The sequence below is a fragment of the Lepidochelys olivacea genome, assembly GCF_965140295.1.
Source record: "Lepidochelys olivacea isolate rLepOli2 genome assembly, chromosome: 15".
NCBI lineage: Eukaryota > Metazoa > Chordata > Testudines > Cheloniidae > Lepidochelys > Lepidochelys olivacea.
In genome coordinates this window covers 10,185,885-10,199,598 of record NC_140425.1, presented here as the reverse complement: position 1 = coordinate 10,199,598, position 13,714 = coordinate 10,185,885, and the positions used below count along the sequence as shown (strand labels likewise).

Genomic DNA, 13,714 nt, shown 5'->3' with positions numbered 1-13,714 from the left:
TTGGCCTTCCTGATTTCACTCCTGCATACCTAAGCAATATTTTTATACTCCTCCCTGGTCATTTGTCCAATCTTCCACTACTTGTAAGCTTATTTTTTGTGTTTAAGATCAGCAAGGATTTCCCTGTTAAGCCAAGCTGGTCGCCTGCCATATTTACTATTCTTTCTACACATCAGGATGGTTTGTCCCTGTAACCTCAATAAGGATTCTTTAAAATACAGCTAGCTCTCCTGGAGTCCTTTCCCCCGCATGTTAGTTATCCTCCCAGGGAATCCTGACCATCAGTTCCCTGAGGGGGTCAAAGTCTGCTTTTGTGAAGTCCAGGGTCCATATTCTGCTGCTCTCCTTTCTTCCTTGTGTCAGGATCCTGAACTCGACCATCTCATGGTCACTGCCTCCCAGATTCCCATCCACTTTTGCTTCCCCTACTAATTGTTCCCTGTTTATGAGCAGCAGGTCAAGAAGAGCTCTGCCCCTAATTGGTTCCTCCAGCACTTGCACCAGGAAATTGTTCCCTATACTTTCCAAAAACTTCCTGGATTGTCTGTGCACCGCTGTATTGCTCTCCCAGTAGATATCAGGGTGATTGAAGTCTCCCATGAGAACCAGGGCATGCAATCTAGTAATTTCCGTTAGTTGCCGGAATAAAGCGTCGTCTACCTCATCCCCCTGGTCCGGTGGTCTATAGCAGACTCCCACCACGACATCACCCTTGTTGCTCACACTTCTAAACTTAGTCCAGAGACTCTCAGGTTTTTCTGCAGTTTCATACCGGAGCTCTGAGCAATCATACTGCTCTCTTACATACAGTGCAACTCCCCCACCTCTTCTGCTTTGCCTGTCCTTCATGAATAGTTTATATCCATCCATGACAGTACTCCAGTCATGTGAGTTATCCCACCAAGTCTCTGTTATTCCAATCATATTATACTTCCTTGACTGTGCCAGGACTTCCAGTTCTCCCTGCTTGTTTCCCAGGCTTCTTGCATTTGTGTACAGGCACCTAAGATAACACCCTGATCGTCCTGCTTTCTCAGTACGAGGCAGGAGCCCTCCCCTCTTGTGCTCTCCTGCTCGTGCTTCCTCCTGGTATCCTACTTCCTCTCTTACCTCAGGGCTTTGGTCTCCTTTCCCCGGTGAACCGAGTTTAAAGACCTCCTCACTAGATTAGCCAGCCAGCTTGCGAAGATGCTTTTCCCTCTCTTCGTTAGGTGGAGCCCCTCTCTGCCTCGCACTCCTCCTTCTTGGAACACCATCCCATGGTCAAAGAATCCAAAGCCTTCTCTCCGACACCACCTGCATAGCCATTCATTGACTTCCATGATTTGACGGTCTCTACCCAGGCCTTTTCCTTCTGAAAAGGAGGATGGACAAGAACACCACTTGTGCCTCCAACTCCTTTATCCTTCTTCCCAGATACTTTATTGGAAAGAATTTTCCAGGCTATTCAGTTAATTGTATTATCCAGTCCTGTGCCCAGTTTTTTACATTTCATTTTTTTCTTTGATGATAGTCTGAAAGTTTTTGCCTACTTCTAACTGGAGTCCACTCCAGACAGTGTAAAGACCTGATAGAAAAAGGAAATAAACATATTTTGCAAGTATCTCATTTACTAATTTCAGAGCAATGTTAAAATTGATATTAGATTAATCAAGAGGCTGCCATCTAAGTGTTTGTTTTCAAGGCAAATTGAAAAGTGGGTGCCTTTTCCCCCCCAAAACATCTATTTGCAATACAGTTTTTATGGCATATTTATATTTTGAAGTGCTCAAACTTGATACCAGATGGGTTTAGAAAATTATAGCAACACTCATTTTACTGCGTGGATCACTTTATAAGTGGTGTCATGGATTAATCTCCATTTAATATATTAAATATGAAGGAAACGCTCAATACCAGACTTGTAAATTATAAAAGCCTGATGGCTAGTAGCTCTTGGTATTTACAAATGTTGCTGTAGCTTTAAAGTGTGGCTTTTGAAAATGATTAAAAAAGCAAATCTTACACTGAAGTGTTTCAAGAAAGGTGAAGCTTTAGCAGACAATGTAGTTTCATAACAGTGGTGGGCAACCTGCGGCCCGCGGGTTGTACGTAGCCCGTCAGGGTAATCCTCTGGCATGCCGCGAGACAGTGTTTACATTGACCGTCCGTGGGCACGGCTGCCCGCAGCTCCCAGTGGCTGTGGTTCGCTGTTCCTGGCCAATGGGAGCTGCGGGAAGCTCCACCCCTCCCCTGTTTACCCCCTGTATGTCATCCAGTCAGATTGCCATATCTAATATGTAATATTTACATTATTCAAAATTCCTACACAGGAACCTGTAGAAGTCCTTTGCAGTTCTTCTGGGTTGTACCAGAGTCATAGAATCATAGAATATCAGGGTTGGAAGGGACCCCAGAAGGTCATCTAGTCCAACCCCCTGCTCAAAGCAGGACCAATTCCCAGTTAAATCATCCCAGCCAGGGCTTTGTCAAGCCTGACCTTAAAAATATCTAAGGAAGGAGATTCTACCACCTCCCTAGGTAACGCATTCCAGTGTTTCACCACCCTCTTAGTGAAAAAGTTTTTCCTAATATCCAATCTAAACCTCCCCCATTGCAACTTGAGACCATTACTCCTCGTTCTGTCATCTGCTACCATTGAGAACAGTCTAGAACCATCCTCTTTGGAACCCCCTTTCAGGTAGTTGAAAGCAGCTATCAAATCCCCCCTCATTCTTCTCTTCTGCAGGCTAAACAATCCCAGCTCCCTCAGCCTCTCCTCATAACTCATGTGTTCCAGTCCCCTAATCATTTTTGTTGCCCTTCGCTGGACTCTCTCCAATTTATCCACATCCTTCTTGAAGTGTGGGGCCCAAAACTGGACACAGTACTCCAGATGAGGCCTCACCAATGTCGAATAGAGGGGAACGATCACGTCCCTCGATCTGCTCGCTATGCCCCTACTTATACAACCCAAAATGCCATTGGCCTTCTTGGCAACAAGGGCACACTGCTGACTCATATCCAGCTTCTCGTCCACTGTCACCCCTAGGTCCTTTTCCGCAGAACTGCTGCCTAGCCATTCGGTCCCTAGTCTGTAGCTGTGCATTGGGTTCTTCCGTCCTAAGTGCAGGACCCTGCACTTATCCTTATTGAACCTCATCAGATTCCTTTTGGCCCAATCTTCCAATTGGTCTAGGTCCTTCTGTATCCTATCCCTCCCCTCCAGCGTATCTACCACTCCTCCCAGTTTAGTATCATCCGCAAATTTGCTGAGAGTGCAATCCACACCATCCTCCAGATCATTTATGAAGATATTGAATAAAACCGGCCCCAGGACCGACCCTTGGGGCACTCCACTTGATACCGGCTGCCAGCTAGACATGGAGCCATTGATCACTACCCGTTGAGCCCGACAATCTAGCCAGCTTTCTACCCACCTTGTAGTGCATTCATCCAGCCCATACTTCCTTAACTTGCTGACAAGAATACTATGGGAGACCGTGTCAAAAGCTTTGCTAAAGTCAAGAAACAATACATCCACTGCTTTCCCTTCATCCACAGAACCAGTAATCTCATCATAAAAGGCGATTAGATTAGTCAGGCATGACCTTCCCTTGGTGAATCCATGCTGGCTGTTCCTGATCACTTTCCTCTCATGCAAGTGCTTCAGGATTGATTCTTTGAGGACCTGCTCCATGATTTTTCCAGGGACTGAGGTGAGGCTGACTGGCCTGTAGTTCCCAGGATCTTCCTTCTTCCCTTTTTTAAAGATTGGCACTACATTAGCCTTTTTCCAGTCATCCGGGACTTCCCCGGTTCGCCACGAGTTTTCAAAGATAATGGCCAGTGGCTCTGCAATCACAGCCGCCAATTCCTTCAGCACCCTCGGATGCAACTCGTCCGGCCCCATGGACTTGTGCACGTCCAGCTTTTCTAAATAGTTCCTAACCACCTCTATCTCCACAGAGGGCTGGAGTGGAGTGATGGAGATCTCTCCATCACTCCAACAGAGTTATGGAGGCTGTTAGAGCTCTCCATGGGCCACTTTTCTAATTAGCCAGATAGGGTACAGATGGAAACAAGTGCCGACACCTTGGCTCATTTGTACGTCTTCAGCAAGCCAAAATAGGTTTGTCACTTCTTGTGCCAAGGCATGATGTTCTTGCAGGCTTCTTGACAAGCCAAAATGTCACATTTCCCATTTTTCTGTTTTACTAATACGTTGTTATGAAGTAAGCACATGATTTTAGATGAGTAGAACCTTTGTCTCTTCAGAAGTAACTTTCAGTATACTTCGCTGAATGTATTAAAATGGGGAGGTCAACAGACATTCAGTGAGCTTCATTTGGACCTCTTTGAAGTTCATTAAACAGCTGGAGCAGTGTTTCCTTTCATTTTAGAAAGTAGTGTAAAAAGCCAAAGAAGCAGTGTTTTGTGGTTTTTTTATCACTGTTCTCAGATTTTAATAGAACTTTCTGATTTAAATATAGCATTTGTCAAATTTGTATCTCCTCTTATCAGTCAAACTGAATACAAATCCTGCAAAGTAGAGGTATTCAGTTTTTAGCTATGAAGGGTATGTATGTTATTTTTTGTAAATTCTGTTGTGTCGACTGGGTTTATTTCTGTGAAACTGAACTTACCAGGAGTCTGCATTTGTCTTCCGTAAATGTGACTTGTATTTGATAAATGGCACACAGTCCCTTAACACTTGTTTTTCAAAGCTAACTTGGCTTTTTAAAACTTTTTTCAAATTCTCATCTTTCAACTGATTTTTAAAGCCATTTATATTAGTTCCTCTTTTAAAAGTGTTTGACTCTATTTCTGGAAAAAGATAAAGTATTAATGCATACATGCTAATTCATGTACATTTGTATAATGTTAATTTCCCCCATATTTTCAGTAAATTTGTAGAAGAGATCATGGATAATGTAAAACACCAGTGTTTGCTGTCAAACTAGTTATTCTTTTACCAACTTCTGGTATGTACATGAAAACCAGATCCTAGAACACTAACCTGCTAATTCTCAAATATTAGAATCTCCATTAAACAATAACTAAGGTAAGATTTTGGCATGGATATTTGTAGTAAAAGTCATGGACAGGATGCTGGCAATAAACAATAAATCACGGAAATGTACACACAGTAATGCAGTGTTCGCTACATTAGTACTGAAGCCCTGCAGCCAAAGCCCGAGCCCTGCCCCCTGGGCAGAATTATTGGAATTTTCAAGAAGTCGTGGAGGTCTTGTAAAATCACGGACTCCTTGACAGATTCGTAGCCTTAACAATAAGTAATGTGTGTTAATTTAGTAAAATAACAACACATGATAGAATGCTGACAGTTATAGGGTAATTACAGTATATTTTTTACTTTGTGGAATGATTGGGGTAAATCATAAGATCATATATTTTCTTCTTTGGTGTACGTACGCACACTTAATTTGCATCTTTTGAGGCTTTCAGTAATTACTCACCTTAGGGAAATTAAATGTATTGGAACAGCATGATTCACGCTGCTATGGTAAGAGTTGTCAGACTTGCTGTTGTGAAACACTAGTTCCTTATTTTCAAGCGTTTGTAGAGTGGCTGTTAAAATTTGCTGACGTGCAAGTGGCCACAGATTTCAGTGTAGGATTTTTTTTTTAAAATGAGAAGAAAAATATATTGGTCTGTTGTTTCAGTGAAATAGAAGATTTATTTCTAGAACACTTGCACTTCTAACTCACACTTGTGTTTAAATCCCTTCACTATAGAAACATAATTTACAGGGATGGATTTGGGGGGAGGGAGACAAAATGTGAAAGGCAAAATGAACCTCCCTGTTTTAAGCCTAGGTCATCCTTTGATCAAAGAAAGGGGAAATGCAGCTGCATAAACTGGTAAGGAGATGCCTTCATGTGTGGACTTTGTCTTGGACTCTGTATTTCTTTCCATCATTGGGTGCTGTTACTTTTCTTTCCTGGGTTGGTCTGTTTTTATTGCTTGCTGGGCAACACAGTAGTGTTTCTACCCTAATGGCTGTAAAAGGTGGTGACGATGGTCTTAAATAAATGTTTGTTTCTGCAAAATGTGGTTTTCTTGTATGCATGCTTTTACTGCCTTTTTATTTATTTTTTTTTTGTAGTTGAGGTTTCTCTATATGTGTTTTGTAGTAATGGTTTCGTTTCTGCATAGCTCACAATTGGCTTGCTGATGAAGTCCTTACGCAAACTAAATTTCCACTGAACTCGATGACTGTTCATAATGTGAATAAGGATTTAAGGATTGGGCCCATTGTCTATATCACAGAGAGATGTAGTCCTGGAGAGACTCCTTCACAGAGTGAATTATAGCTCAGCTGTTGGCATTATTTCTGTGCTTTTGGTAGCAGTTTCTAATAATAGAATTGCTTGGAATTGTTTGATCACTTCAGTTCTCTGAGGAGTACTCTCAATTTTAGGGACTTATTCACTTTGGGGAGATTTTTAAGACTAGAAAGTGATAATATCAAGCCAAATTCAGGGCTTTCTAAGAATTTTCTATTTCTGTTCTCTCATTTTTTTAAAAAGCAGATGCTATACTTACTGTCTTTTTTTATGACTGGCTTCTGTCCTCCCCCTTCCACTGCTAGACTCATATGGCTCCTGCTGTATAACTCTTAATTTTAAGGTTTCAGAGTAACAGCCGTGTTAGTCTGTATTTGCAAAAAGAAAAGGAGTACTTGTGGCACCTTATAGACGAACCAATTTATTTGAGCATAAGCTTTCGTGAACTACAGCTCACTTCATCGGATGCATCCAGTGAAGTGAGCTGTAGCTCACGAAAGCTTATGCTCAAATAAATTGGTTCGTCTCTAAGGTGCCACAAGTACTCCTTTTCTTAATTTTAAGTGAACTGTTACTCATTATATACACATCTACAGTTCAGGGGCGGCGAGTTATATACACTCATGGTGCCCGGGCTCCAACAGTATTCAGGGCCTGGGGGCCTGGCTCCACCAATGTTTGGGGCTGGGTCTCTCCCCCAGCCCCAGAGCCAGCAGCTCTCACTGACTCTGCGGCTCCCCGCATCAACTGCTGCTGCAGGGTCCTAGTGCTCCCCATTCACTAATGGCTGGGCAGGCTGCCCTTTCGCCCTAGCCCTGAGCCTCTCCAATGCCCCAAATCCCTCAGCCCCAGACAGAGCCCTCATCCCCCCACACCCTAATCCTCTGTCCCAGCCCTAAGCCCCTCCCAAACCCCTCATCCCCAGCCCCAGCCAGAGCCCTTATCCCCCCGCACCCGTAATCCTCTGCCCGCCCTGAGCCCCCTCCCACACCCCAAACCTCTCATCCTCAGCCCTACAGCCCTCACCCCTGCACCCCCTCCTATCCCCAAACTCCCTCCCAGAGCCTGCATCCCTCACCCCTTCTACACCCCTAGCCCAGAGCCTGCACCCCTCATCCCCTCCTGCACCCCCACCCCCTGCCCCAGCCCGGAGCCTGCACCCAGCACCCAAACTCCATCCCAGAGCCTGCACCCCAGACCCACTCATCCACTCCTGCACCCCCACCCCCTGCCCCAGCCCGGAGCCTACACCCAGCACCCAAACTCCATCCCAAAGCCTGCATCCCAGACCCCCTCCCCCACCCAAACTCTCTGCCAGAGCCTGCACCCGTCCTGCACCCTAATCCCCAGCCCAGGGTCTGCACCCCAGACCTCCTCCCCCACCCAAACTCCCTCCCAGAGCCTTAGGCAGGTGAGGTGCGGGTTCTGGGCACCACCAAAATTTCTACAAACCTGCCACCCCTGCTACAGTTGGCCTTTGTTGAAAGCTGGACATATAATCAGGAGGGCATAACAGAGAGGGAGCCTCAGACAAGTCCTCAGCTTGTAAACAGGACTGGCTGATGCTATACATTTTGGGGATAAAAAACCCCCATTCACTGTAACTTTATCATGCAGATTAGAAATAAAACATTTTAAATTACAGTGAGTGCTAAATTCTTTCCTCAGTCCAAATCCATGCAACTCAATTCCATGGGTATAATAAGTGAGGGCTGTATTTGGACTAATGTTGTTGCGGCTTTTTATAAAAATATTATCGTTTAACATTTATATTGTGATAGTGCCTAAGATCTCAAGTCATAGACCAGGACCCCATTGTGCAAGGACTGTACAAACACCTAATAAAAAGACAGTCCCTGCATGAAAGGTTACAGTCTCTGTAAATTACAGTCTGTGTAAATTACTTTTTAATTATATTACATTAAATGTATGTAAATCATAGGAGTAAAAATTAAGGACTTACTGTGTGTAAGTAATAAAAGCAATTAAGAACATCCTATAAGTTACTTAAAGGGGTTCACTCAAAATAACCAAAACTTTTGTCCTTGTGGAAGTGGGAAAGAGCTATCTGCACATTGCAAACCCACCCTCACCATTTGCAGGAGTGGCTCCACAGGGGTTTGGGATGGAGATGTAATGGAGAAAGAAAATGACTGCACTCTTCAGCACAATCTGCTGTGTGCTTCTCACTCACCACCATTCTGGCTTTTCACAAGAAATCTGAGGATATCAGTGCAGTTCAGAGCTATATTAGCTCCTTCTGGGTCTCTCTTGTGGCTGCTACTGAACAGTTGCAGGGGGATTCAGCCAGTGACAATACAGCTTTTGCTGTTGCCAGGATAAATAGGAAGTGTAGCAGTATTCATGCAGGAGCCGTCCAGGTGGATGACCCCCAACTACAGATCTGAAAGATTCTTGTCCCTTGTTGATTTGTGAGTTTGGAGGACAGTGAACTCTCTAAACTCTGTAGACCCCAAACTTATCTCCTTGATGAGATGCTGTTCAGTAGACTCCAGGAAGAGAACATCTAAGTAAATACGTATACCTGCGCATGCAGCATCCCAGATATACTATCTTTTCCTTTTCCTCTTTGTGTAGAAAGCCCTTTTTGGCTTTAACCAACTCAAGTTTGAAATGCAATTAAAAGGTGAGTCTGAAGGAACTTTGTGTTCCCAAGTGTTAGCCAACTTATATTGCTGATTTAAAATAATCACTGAAATATTGTGCTATGTTCTTATTTTACAAATAGATGTACTGTAAATGTGGATAATTTGTCGTCTATTACTGAGTATCCTAAAAGTCCTGTGTAATTTGAGTAAATGGTGGACTTAGCTTCTGCAAAGGGAAAATCCCAACTGTAACCTGCACATGGAATAGGATTGTAACGCTAACTGTGGCAAATATGATGTGTGGGGGACCGAATGTGGTATAAGCAATCAACTCTAAAATGTGCCAACATCTAATTGGGCAGAAAAGCATTTAGGGAAAGGTAGCTTTTGCCCTAAGATCAGGAAATGGCTCTCAGAATCAGGTGGGTCAGGCTTGGAAGCTTTGACAGCAGCTGATCTAGTAGAATATCAACTCTGAATGAAAACCGCTGCAGAGTCAGCAAAGTGGGGCTATGCAAGCAGGCGACTTAACGCCTAGGTTCTTTTTATATCATGGATTCTTTGTGAAAGATAAGGAGAGCTTTAGAAATCAACTGGCAGAGTTGGTGGTTATGGTTAGGATTAACATCTTGTTAGTGGTCGGTGGTGAGTTAAACTGTCAGGTTGGTGAAGGGAGCCTAGTAAAAAGAATGGTGGGTAAATTTGGCTTTGGTAAAAAGTGCAGAAGGAGAGAAGTATGGTGTTTTGTGTAAAAAGTTTTCAGTGGTGAATAAAATGGTTTGAAAAGGAGAATCCCATATGGTTACATACTACAGTGAAAAAAGTAAAGCCCAGGTGGATTATACTTTGATAGGAAGAGAATATATGAAAATGGTGTAAGATTTAAAGGTTATACTGAGTGAATATGTGGAAGAGGAACATAAGGTATTAATAGCTAAAATCTGGCTGCAACCTGAGAAAACAGGAAAGAGATGAAATTGAGGAAGAAATTGTGCTGGTGATTATGGGGGGGGGGGAGGGGAGGGGAGTAAGAGTTCTGCCAAAAAGTCAAGGAAGGTTTTCATGTGTGAAGACAGTGGAGGAAGAATGGAGGGAGTTTAAAGCATATTTTTTTTAAGACAGTGGAGGTAACGTGGCAGAACAAGTGGTAAGACAGGATGCTTTCAAAGAGCAAGCTGGTGATAGAATTCTGATGTTCAAGAGAAGCTAAAAAAAGAATTATACAGAGTTTAAGAAGCAGGTCATGATAATCAGACAAGCAAAAATGCATACAAACTGGCAAAAAAAAAAGGAGGCTAAAAAGGCAGTTGCTAATCAAGATTGGAGACTAAATAGGAATAATACAGAAAGCGGAATGAAGATGATGGAAAGAAATTGTTTTTTGGATTGGCAAAAAAGAGGTACAGTGAAACACAAGATATGATGGAAATCTTTGTGTGAAGGGTGGGAACTGTGTGATGACTAACCCTAAAGAGATGGAAGAGGTATGGAAAAAATATTTCTTAAGGCTGTTAAATGAGAAGAGACAGTTGCAAGTGCAAGCATTGCCAACAATTATAGGGAAGTCTCAAATGCTGTCAACCTCTGTAGGTGGAAGAAGCACTGAATAAGATGAAGATTGGCAAAGCAACAGGTGAAGATGAGATAACTGTTGATATGATCAAGGCAGATGGAAGTACTGGAGTAAAGTGGCTTCATAGATTACTGTATATTTGCTGGAATCCAGTTTGAATGCCAGGTGACTGGAGAACAGGATTGATTGTGCCTCTTTGGAAGGGCAAGGGTGATGCAAATGATCCAAACATCACCCTGGGGCATCATCCTGTTAAGTCACCCTCTCAAATGTCTTTGAGAGAGTTTTGGAGGCAAAGTTGAGGTACAAGGTGGAAGAAAATATAGGTGAGGGGCATCATGGCTTTAAGAAGGGGAAGGAGTAGTAAAGATGCAATATTTGCAATGAGACACATGCTTGAAAGAATTATAAATAGAGGCTGTGACATTGTGTGGAATATGAGTGACCATTTATAATATTATTGATGCCAGTATTACAAAATTGCAGTGAATTTTACAAGATATGCCATGTAAAGTATCAGTGAAAGTTAAAAATTTAAAATTTGGTAAGTACGATAATTTTGTTTACATGTCTGTATCATCTCTGTATTGTGAGATATAAATATGTATGATCTATTTGTATCTGAAACTCCTGCTGTGTTTCTGGTGACACCATCAGACAGATTGCATCAGCACTATCCAGCCTGCTTAATGGCCCACCAAAGGCAATCAGCTGTACAATGAGCCCATTGAGAGAAGGCAGGGGCTATGCCTATGAGTCAGCGGGACATGCCTGTGAACAGGGGACTCCCAAGTACTTTTCCATGCCCATGTTTTGTGAGCTTGTGTTTGGGACAAAGAACATACAATCCACATGGTAAAGGATATAAAAAGCAGCTATATCTTCTCCATTTTGTCTTCAATCCTGCTTCTCACCTCTGGAGTAACTTCTCTACAAACTGAAGCTTTAAAGAAAGAGAACTGATAGACCCTTCCAAGCTTTGGATATGTTCCAGAGGGACTTTACAAGCCAGCAAACTCACCAGTGCTGCTAAGAACCTGAGATATGGACTCTGAAGTCATATGTATGTATCTGGTTGCTTTGACCATTTAACAGCTCTCTTCTCTTTCTTTTCTTTTGTAATAAAACCTTTAGTTTTAGATACTAAAGGATTGGCTGGCAGCATGGTATTTTGAGTAAGATCCAAACTAGTATCGATCTGGTAATATGGCTGGCCCTTTGGGGATCAGAAAAACATTTTGTATAGTGAATAGAATTTTAAATAACTTCTCACTTTATTGGGCCTATTTGCTGGTTGGGAGCCAGAGGCTGGGATGCAATAAAGGGGGCTGTGTGATTTCTCTTTTTTAGCTTCTTGATAACCAGTGCAGGGGATCAGGAACACAGTTTGTGACTGGTTGGTGAATGTAACGACAGTGTTAGCCACCAGTTTTGGGAGAATCTGTGCTTCTTTTTGTAGGGTGTCCAAACCATAGTGTTTTCATTGTGGGCTACCATAGGCACCTTGGATCACAGAGGGCATAACTGTTATGTAGCATTTATTGATCTTGAGAAAGTATATCACTTAGTTCCATGAGAGTGGATGTTTGGAGTATTGAGATGGTTGGCAGGGGGAACTTCAAGAAGTGGAGATGATAGAGGAGCTGTATTGCTGGTCAAGAGTTAATGTAGTAAGAATGCATGTTGTTTTGAGCTGACCGTGGGATTGAGACAAGGCAGTCTGCTGAGTCCATTTCTCTTAATCAAAGATATGGAGTTAATTAGCGGGAGAACCAAGCGGGAGATGGAGAAATGCTGATGATCTGGCCCATTTGACTGACCGCAAAATGGAATTGGTAAATATGGTATCAGAATGGGTCTGTGTTTGAAGACCATGATTTAAAGATAAACACAAAGAAAACTGAAGTTATGCAGTTTGGGAAGGTGAAAGAAGATCTCTTGATTGAGAATTCAGGAGATGCTGAATCATGAGAGAGAATTTGTGTACTTTGAAAGTACACTTAGTGTAATTGGAAAGAGATATCTGTAGAATTGAAAAGAAGAACCCAGTGTGCATAGGCAGCTGTGAAAAAAGGGGCAGGAGTACTGGGGGACAAGCAATAGAGTAACAAACTGAAAGGAGAAGTGTATGTTGCACGTGTTTGTCCCTGCCTATTTTGTGGTTTGGAAACAGTGGGTCTTGTGGAGATGGAAGAAAAAGATACTGGTAGTAGAAAATAATATACTAAAGAGAATGGCAGGAAAGTGGAGGGTAGACAGTGTGTTCATGGAAGGAATTAAAGAAGATGAACTTGGGACCCTCAGTGATAGGCTGGCGAACACACATTTGAGATGGGCTTGAATATACAATAAGAATGGGAGAAGAATGACCAGCAGAGAAAGCATGGGAGGAAGAAGGCAGCAAGAAAAGGTGTGAAAGACCAAAGATACAATGGAAAGAGAAGGACTGGAACTCCAAGATATCAGAACTAGTGCCATGGACTGGAAGGAGTGGTGAAGAATTGTGGACACCTCCTACCCTCTGTAAAAGGGAAAAGGATTTGAGAAGTGAAATGAAGGGTAATGAGTATCATATTAAATTTTGGGATGCTGCAGCATCAGATTAGAATAGCAAAACAAGTAGCAGAAAAGGCAGTGGGCTAAATTCATCTTTGGTTTCTCTTCATTGACTGAAATGAGTTACACAATTTGCTCAGGGATGAATTTGGCCCAGGATTTTAAATATAATGACTGAAAATCTGAATGTTTTAGTGAAGGGCAGTGATATGATTTGGATTATCACACCTGTTCAGGGGCTTATCTTGCAGACAATAAGCATTTGTTCATTTTAGTGGGACCTGTTTGCTACAGAGAACAGTAAGGGCAAACATATGAAACTTATTCCTTTGACAGGCCATGCCAGGTTTATTTGTATACATAATGACCTGTGCTTAACTTTTGAATTGCTTGCAATGCAACACCAGTACTGTGACTTATTTGGTTTGGTTTTGTATTTTACTCTGGGCCAGATGTGTGTTTAGATGTACCTTTTTTTTCTTGAGCAGTCTAAATTATGTGAAATTTGTATGTATTAATGTATCTAAAAAGCCCATAAAACTGAGGCTGTTTGTTGATCACATGAAATTCCATGCTTTCCGTACACTAAATATTGTTGTATGTCTTTCCATTCAGGCCTAGCGCTAGGCTTTAGGAATAATTTGAAGGTTTACACATTTCTGTAAATCCTAAGAAGAAATATATTA

At 42.4% G+C, this 13,714-nt stretch overlaps 1 protein-coding gene across 2 annotated transcripts in view; it reads left to right on the top strand.

Annotated features, from left to right (window-relative positions):
- MED13L (mediator complex subunit 13L) overlaps nucleotides 1-13,714 on the top strand; it is a 462,169-nt gene that overhangs the window by 126,150 nt on the left and 322,305 nt on the right. The window lies entirely within an intron of this gene.